This window comes from Mustela nigripes, chromosome 8, assembly GCF_022355385.1.
Source record: "Mustela nigripes isolate SB6536 chromosome 8, MUSNIG.SB6536, whole genome shotgun sequence".
NCBI lineage: Eukaryota > Metazoa > Chordata > Mammalia > Carnivora > Mustelidae > Mustela > Mustela nigripes.
Window position 1 is genome coordinate 87890336 of NC_081564.1, and position 7696 is coordinate 87898031.

Here is a 7696-nt window from a genome sequence, read left to right on the forward strand (position 1 = left end):
GGAACTAGGACACCGGAAAGGTGGTCTGCGCAGCCAAGCGAGAAAGGAGCTGCAAGTTGTCCCTTCTTTCGCTGCCGAACATCCGCCCGTGATTTCACGAGCACACGGCTCACTTCAGCAGCTCCTCCTGGCCCGTCCTGTTGAACGAGCACAGTCCGCTTTCCACTCCTCCAGGGCGAGATCATTTTACATGAAGAAAAAAGTTAGCTCAGATGGCAGTTATACGTTTCGGAAGCACCTTCTAATCAGGGATTGGTGATTCATTATTAGCTTCGGCAGGCGATCCATCTGACATGTAAGGGGAAAAAATTAGCAGCTGTCACTGCGTGATGAGTTAATTTCCTGATAGGCCTGACACTGAAAAGCCATTTGGAGACGTGGCAGTGGCTGACTACAAAACCTGGCGCTGCTTCATAATTGGAGATAAAGAGCGAGCGGAGGAGCAGGCCGGGGGAGGGGCCCCAGGGCCACAAGTGGGGGCCGCTGGCGCTGTGTGTGCCCCCCCACCCCGGGGCATTGCCGTGTCCAGGGCCGGTGCCCCCTGCTCTCACCCCAGCCTGTCGTCGTGTACCCGTGTCCCCCTGTGAGGTGGGAGGGTGACACGGGTACCTGACATCTCCACAGAAGGGCAAGAGCTGATGTTCTCCTCCTGATTGTTCCCTTGGCAATTTTCATCATTGGAGCTCAGGCTTTCCATCGTGGGATAATGCTTTGTCACCGCAAGAAGTAACCCCATGAAACAAGTGTTGTGGGAACTCGGTCGGGGAGGGTGGGACAGCCAGGGGGGCTCGCCGTTCTCGAACCTCCCTCCGGCCCCGCTCTCGAACTGCTCCCTCCTCGCACGGGGTCCCTTCGCAGCCCGCGCTGAACGCAGCACAGAACTGCGGTGTCCGGTCGCTGGGCGCTCGAGCTGAGTGTGCGAAGCCAACACGTCTTATGGGAAGGACTTCCGTGACCTTCGTGGCCGAGGGGTCCGTGGTGGGGTTCTAGAGCTGGGGCCCGGGTGTTGGCACCTGCACCCTTGTGCTGTTTTCAGAAGAGCAGATTCACAGCATCATGAAGACCGCTGAAGTGCCCCCAGAAGCCGGAGGTAAGCGATGTCATCCCTGCTGCCTGTCTTTGTCTCCAGGTCTGTCCCAGAAATGAAGCAGAGACCTCTCGAACCTTCGCCTTGAGAAATAAGCATGAGATAGAGAACCTCGTTTCTCCGAAACTCCTGGGGCCCTCAGTCCGGGGCAGGATTAAGCTTTCTCTTCTCTCCATGGGACCAAGTGTGTGAGGTCCTACAGGCCTAGCCTCAGTGGAATCACCTAGGTAAGCACATGTCACCAAGGCCCATTACCAGATTCTGATGAATCCATTCTAGATCTCTCCAGCAATCGCTTGCCTGTTACTCCATGGTCCTGCATTTTCAATACCTTTTAATAAATTCTTTTTAAATGAGCTAATTCCATACTTTGGGGGTATATATCCAGTGGAATATTACACAGCCATCAAAAATGAAATCTTGCCATTTACATTGATTTGGATGGAACTGGAGGGTATTATGCTGAACAAAATAAGTTGGTCAGAGAAAGACAATTTTATGATTTCACTCATATGTGGAATTTAAGAAAGAAAACGGAGGATCATAGGAGAAGAGAGAGAGACAAACCATAAGAGACTCTTAACTCCAGGGAACAAACCGAGGGCTGGAGGGGAGGTGGGTGTGGGGGTCGGGGTGACTGGGGGATAGGTATTAAAGAGGACCTGTGACGAATGAGCGCTGGGCGTCACATGCAGCTGATGAATCACTGGCCTCTACCTCTGAAACTAATAATATGTTACATGTTAATTAATTGAATTTAAATTTTAAAAAATAGAATGACCAAACTCGGGCCTGGCTCCCAGCCCCATGGAAAGTTGACTTGTAGCCGCGGCAAGCAGGACTGGTCTGCTCTGTTGGCACCGTTGTCTGCGCTCTCCGGGACACCTCACATCACCCTTCTGGTCACTTCGTAAGCAGAGGGATAAAAACCAATGCAGAGTAAAGTTTTGAGTTTCAGTTTCCAAACTGCATTCGCATCTAGAGACAAGGACTGCACCAGCCGGCTGGGCAGCGTTGGTTGGGAAGGGGTCCCTCCGCAGGAAGGCCTGCTGTCCCCCAGGGCCTCAGCAGATCTTCACTGCCATCCTGCTGGGATTGGAATGGGGCCAAAGTCTATAAGGAGATGCCACAGCCCCGCTCAGCCCCGACTGCCACCTTAGCCCCACGTTAAGGGCAAGCGGGTATTTTAACTGCAGAACCACTATATGCTGCCCATCACAGGACATGGCTTCCCAGCCCATAACCCAGACCCAAACTGTGACTCACTCAACAAGCCACAGCCTCTCCCCAACATGTAGAAGGTTCCACGGAGTGGGGTGTGGGGTCTGGCCACAGCACGAGGGACACTCCCTGGGTCGGGGGGCAGCGATCCCAGCCCTGTACGTGACTTCTGGACAGGTTTGAAAGTGGAAGGTCCTCCGCTGTGGGCTGTAGGTGCACCCTTCCTGACCTCTGGCCCTCGCAGAGTCTGGCCGGCCTGTCCTCCAGCTCCACATGGCGAACAGAGCTCCGGGGCAGAGCTGGGAACACAGGAGGCAGGCTGTCCCTCCGAAGGAACGGGTAGACACAGGAGTTCTCGGCTCTTCGTCAGCTGCTGCTTCCGTCCTGGCTCTCCGTCCTGGTAGCCGTCATCTCCACAAAACTCCTTGGCAGCAGTGGAACTACGGATGCTTCTCACACATTCTCTTACTGGTTGACTCGGCTCCACACACCCTTCTCTGCTTATTTCCACCTTTTGCCAGAACGTTTCTTGACAAGAAGGGTCTTGAGACCAAATCCCACAAGAGGCACCGAGTCAGGTTCGCACACCATCCTGTCGTGCTTGTGGAGGGGACTTCCAGGATTTTATCAACAGTAGACGGCAGAGGGGACTTTCTCTTCCTGTTAATCGTCGTGATCGAAAGGAAACAGCGCATAGCGCTGGGCGAGGTATCTTTTCTTCTACTGAAATGAGTATTCTGTTTGCGTGTTCCTGATGTCTCTCTGGCCCCGAGGCCAGTGCTACTGATCCCACCCATGATTCCTTCCTTGACATTCAGTGAGAAGAAATCCCAGTGTTCTCGTTGGTCGTGGATGATCATGACCTTTCCTGGAGAGAGCTCTGTGACCCCAGCGGGAAATGATGCATGGGGGCCACGTGAGCTGCAGACCTCAAGCTTCCTTGTCCGCACAGCTGCATCCCCGATGCCTCCCCAGGTGAAGTCCGCTGGACACTAGAGAGAAGCACCAAGAGGCAAGAAATCGTCCCATGATTGATGAGGCCAAACTGTTCACAGTCGGCCACACCGCAGTACGTCTGAAGTTGGGAGGCGTCAGTTGTGTCATAGATCCAACCATGCATCTCAGCGGAGCAAGTGTTGGGGAGAGAAGCCCCAGGATCCCTTGGAAGCAACCATAGGTGTCCAGGAATCCCCAGGGGCAGAGTTTCCAGTCACCGGTATGGTGTCCATGGCGCTGACATGCCAGATGGCGGGGCGGGGGGGGGGGGCACACCGAGTCTTCCTCATTATAAGGGACGCGAGTGGTCCCACAGTGTGATCGTGATATGGGAAGGGCCCGGCTCCAGGATGGGCGCTGTTTGACTGGGTGTATGGGGCGACCACTGGAACGTGGGTGGAGACCAGGGATGCTGCCCGATGCCCTACGATGCCTGTGACTTGTTTGCCAGGTCCTGTCACTCAGCAAGCCCCTGGGAAGACAGGAGGCCCTTGCGGACCTCGCAGCGTCCCCTGCCGGCTTCAGACCCCGGGGGGCAGGAAGTGGGAACATGTGCTCGTCAGCCCGGGGAGCAGGGAAGCTGCATGTCAGGGTACCCCGAGGGATGGACGGCTGCCCCTGTCCCAGAGCGAATCGAGCTCGTTCCGTGTGCGTGTGAGGACAGGCACTAGCGTCACTCCTGCAGGCGATGGAGTGAGGAAGAGGGCGTGGGCAGGCCCTTCTGCACCTGAGAGGTGAGCACAAGCCAGCAACGAACGAAGGATCAAAGGACCAAGCGCTTCAGCTCTGCCGGGAGGAAGGGGAGCACGAATCATGGCGCCTGGCCCCCAGCCCATGGGGCCTGGGCTCCACAGCCAGGTTCAGGTCTCAGGGTCTAGGACAGCCCAGGGGCTCAGACCACAGACGCGTGTCCCATAGAAGCCCAAGCAGACTTCCACGAGGACAGAAGTCGCTCAGCACTGTTCAGTCCGCTTTAACATAGTAGCCAACATGGCAGCAAAAAGCCAAGGGGACCCCAGCCCTGTGCAGCCCCGTGCAGCCGCTGCCCTGGGGCCTGTCCAGTGACTTCGAGGTGATGGGCTCTGCGCCAGGCTCTCCACTTCCATTACCTCGCTCAGAATCCCCCCCAAACCCTGACACAGACCCCGGACAGGGGAAGGACCGGGCCCCACAATGCACAGCAGAGGCCCCTTCACTGTGTCACCAGCTCCCAACTGTGCGCCCGTGGACACCGCAGCCCTTCAGACAGCCGGGGGGCTCGAGCACATTCATGCACGGCCCCCGCAGGGCTGATGGGCCATGATGCCCCCTCTGTGCCAAGGGCCCCCCTGACATGGTCTGTCAGGGTGGGGGGACACTGGTTGGTGGTGGGGCCCATGCACACTGTTCCCCTGCCCACCTGGGCTGAGGCCTTCAGAGGGACGGGCAGGTACCGGGAGGGAAACAGGAGGAGGACCCCCCGGCTCGGCAGCCGGCCAGTCCGGGGGGCCTCCCGACCTCCCCACGCCACCCAGGCAGCGACAGGCAGCAGGGTGCCCTGCCCCCTGGTTCCCACGGGCGCTGCCCAGCCGCCAGCATTTGTCGTGCGCTCCGTTGGGCAGTCGGGTCGGTCCCGAGGGGAGGCAATGGGGCCGGACACCTTCCACCCCTTCCGCGGGCCGCTCCGGGGCACCTACGGTTCTGGGAGCCAGGCTGGCGCAGCTTCCCTGCTCTCGGAGCCAGGAGGACGCCCAGCCGGCGCTGTCTTTCTGTCGGGAAATCTGCCACCGCGTGTCCTGTCCTGTCACTGGAGCGTCAGCGGGCTCGAGTCTCTCGGCAGATGGCGCGGCGGCAGCTTTCAGGAGCTGTGAGATCCAGATGCCAGCCCCAGGCTGGTCTCCTCCGGCAGGGACAGCTGGGCCTGGGCTCCGACGCGCCTCTCCTTCCTTCGTCTCTCTGCCTGTGAAGCTGCGTCCGTTCACTGATGCGTTCCAGGGTTTTCCCTCCTGATGCCTTCGGGCTTCCGTGCCCGGAGCCTTCCCTGAGCCTCCGAAGGGGATGAGCCTCCCCTGCCTGCTGCCCGAGTGCCCCGCGCAGGAGCAGGATGCCAGGGTGGTCAAGGGCAAGGCCTCCTGCAGGCTCCTGCACAAGCACCTGGATGGGGAGTTGGGGTACCGGCCTCCCCTGCCGCCCTCCCCCGCCCCCAGCCAGGAGGTGGATGAGCACTGGCGTCTGTGCCATCAGCTCCCCGAAGGCTGGGCTTTGCTCAAACTGTCTTCGCGGGGACAGTCACCTGCTTGCAGGCTCAGCCGCTGTGGCCTGGGAACGTGGAAGGGCACGCCCGGCAGGTCTTAAGTTTGACCAGGTGCACGGGTGCTGGTGTGTGAGAGGAGGTGACCTAGGGTCACCCCGAAGCCCTGGGCACGCACCCCTTCCCGCCACCGGGCTGACTTGGCTTCCGTCTTCCACACGATGCAGAGAGCGGGTGAGACAGAGCCAGTCCTAAGCCAACCTGAGAAGTCCTAGGGGCACCAACACTCCGCAGGATGAAGACGCTTGTGGGAAAGTGGGGAGGCTCCTGGCTTCTCCTCAGCCTGTGTTCTTCCAGTGGCTCACACACCCCTTGATAAAAAGCAAGAAATGAACTCACACCCGACATATGTATGAGTAAATGTGACATAACATATATTTTCTATATACACATTGCACTGAAAACGTAACACAAACATGAAAACGGAGCTTTCCAAGTAACGTGGATAAAACAAACCGTGTTTTATTGTGTGCCTGAACCAAAAGGCTGTCCACTATCGTTGTATATTAGAACAGTATTCATCTTCTCAAAAAGCAGATGTAGATGGATATCTGAGAGTCTTGCTGGACACGCGTGGCCCTCTGGCGAGACCTAGTGTGACAGCGTCAGCTGCTTCCATAGTGCACGGTAAGAGGAGAAAGGAGTCCCCCGGGGGCTACTTCGGGGGACCCTCTCCAATGCACGTTTTTCAGTCCATTTAGTGGGGTTAGCTTGGTAGAAACCACTCATTGTCATCTGTAGGTCCACCTAGCCAGGCTCACGCGCCCTGCCCTGTGGCCCCCACTCGGCCCTCAGCAAACCTGTGACTGTGGCTGCTTCACAAACTGGTCCCCATCCATGTCCATGAGGTCTCTTCTGAATTTTTAATAAAACACATAGAAATAGAAGTTCTAGCATTTTCTTTCTAGACACAGCGGCTCACCTGCACCCCACCCACCCCACCAAAGCCCCCCGATGTCCAGCAATCCCCTCTGCTCTTGCCACTCCCTGACTCTCAGGAGGTTTCAGACCAGAGCTGAGGCAGTTTTGCTGGACACTCACGGTCAGGAGAGAACTGGGCTTAGCGGCCTGAAGTTGGCTTCACCGGCTCTGGCAGTACAAGAGGGAGGGTTCCATGAGGGCACAAGACAGTCTGGGTTTTGTGGCTTCCAGTGTGCTTGCTCCCCTGACCTGGGCACGTCCCCGATACCCATTCAATACCCATCAACACCTTCTCCGCAGCGCGTGAGGATGGAACCCAGACCTGGATGCATTCCCACCCCCAACCCACAAAAAACAGAGCCAAAGAACTGAAAGGTATAATCCCACAAAGAGAGAGTAAGAGAAGCCACAAGAGCTCATATGAAAATAAGTTGCGGGGAAGGTGAAAGGGGAGTGGTACTGGCGGAGCAAACCGGAGAGACTGGAGCCTCCCTCAGTGCCAGCAGGGAAGGTCCCAGCCAGCAGCATGCTGACTCGCATCCCAGAGCCCTGAGAAGTGGACGCAGCTGTCCTCCAGACAGTGCAGATGGCAGGGCTGGGCCCAAATAGGTCCCCCTCCACTTGACCTCTGTAGCCAGACAGGTACCCTCCCCCACTTCCTCATCCAGAGGACAACTGGAAGTTTATTCTCTTCTGGAGAAATCCAGCCAGAAACGCTCTGAGCTGGGGACCCAGCAAAGAGTGGGAGAGGCCACACATCAAATAGGATTAGGAGAAATTCTACATATCAAATGACATTCACTTCCAGTCTCTCTCCTGCTGGGCTCCGGTACAAGGGAAGCCAAATATGCAACCTGCTGGTCTAAGACCAGAGGTTTCTTTTCTGGAGAAACTGAACTGTCCTACGAGGAGACCTCCACAGACAGATACTCAAGGACTTCCTGGTGAAAGGGCTGACTGTCGTCAGGTCACTTTGAAGTGAAGGCCAACTGCCAAAGACCCCGCAGAGAACTTTCAGTCAGCCTTAAGGCCTCATTCAAATATGGACGACATAAGGCCAGGGACTAACATGAATAATAAAGATCGAGAATAAAGAGGAGAAATAAAAAGAAAGAAACATACTTAAAAAGAAAAATTTTTAAACTGCACTTACATAATAAGAAAACATATGTTTCCATGAA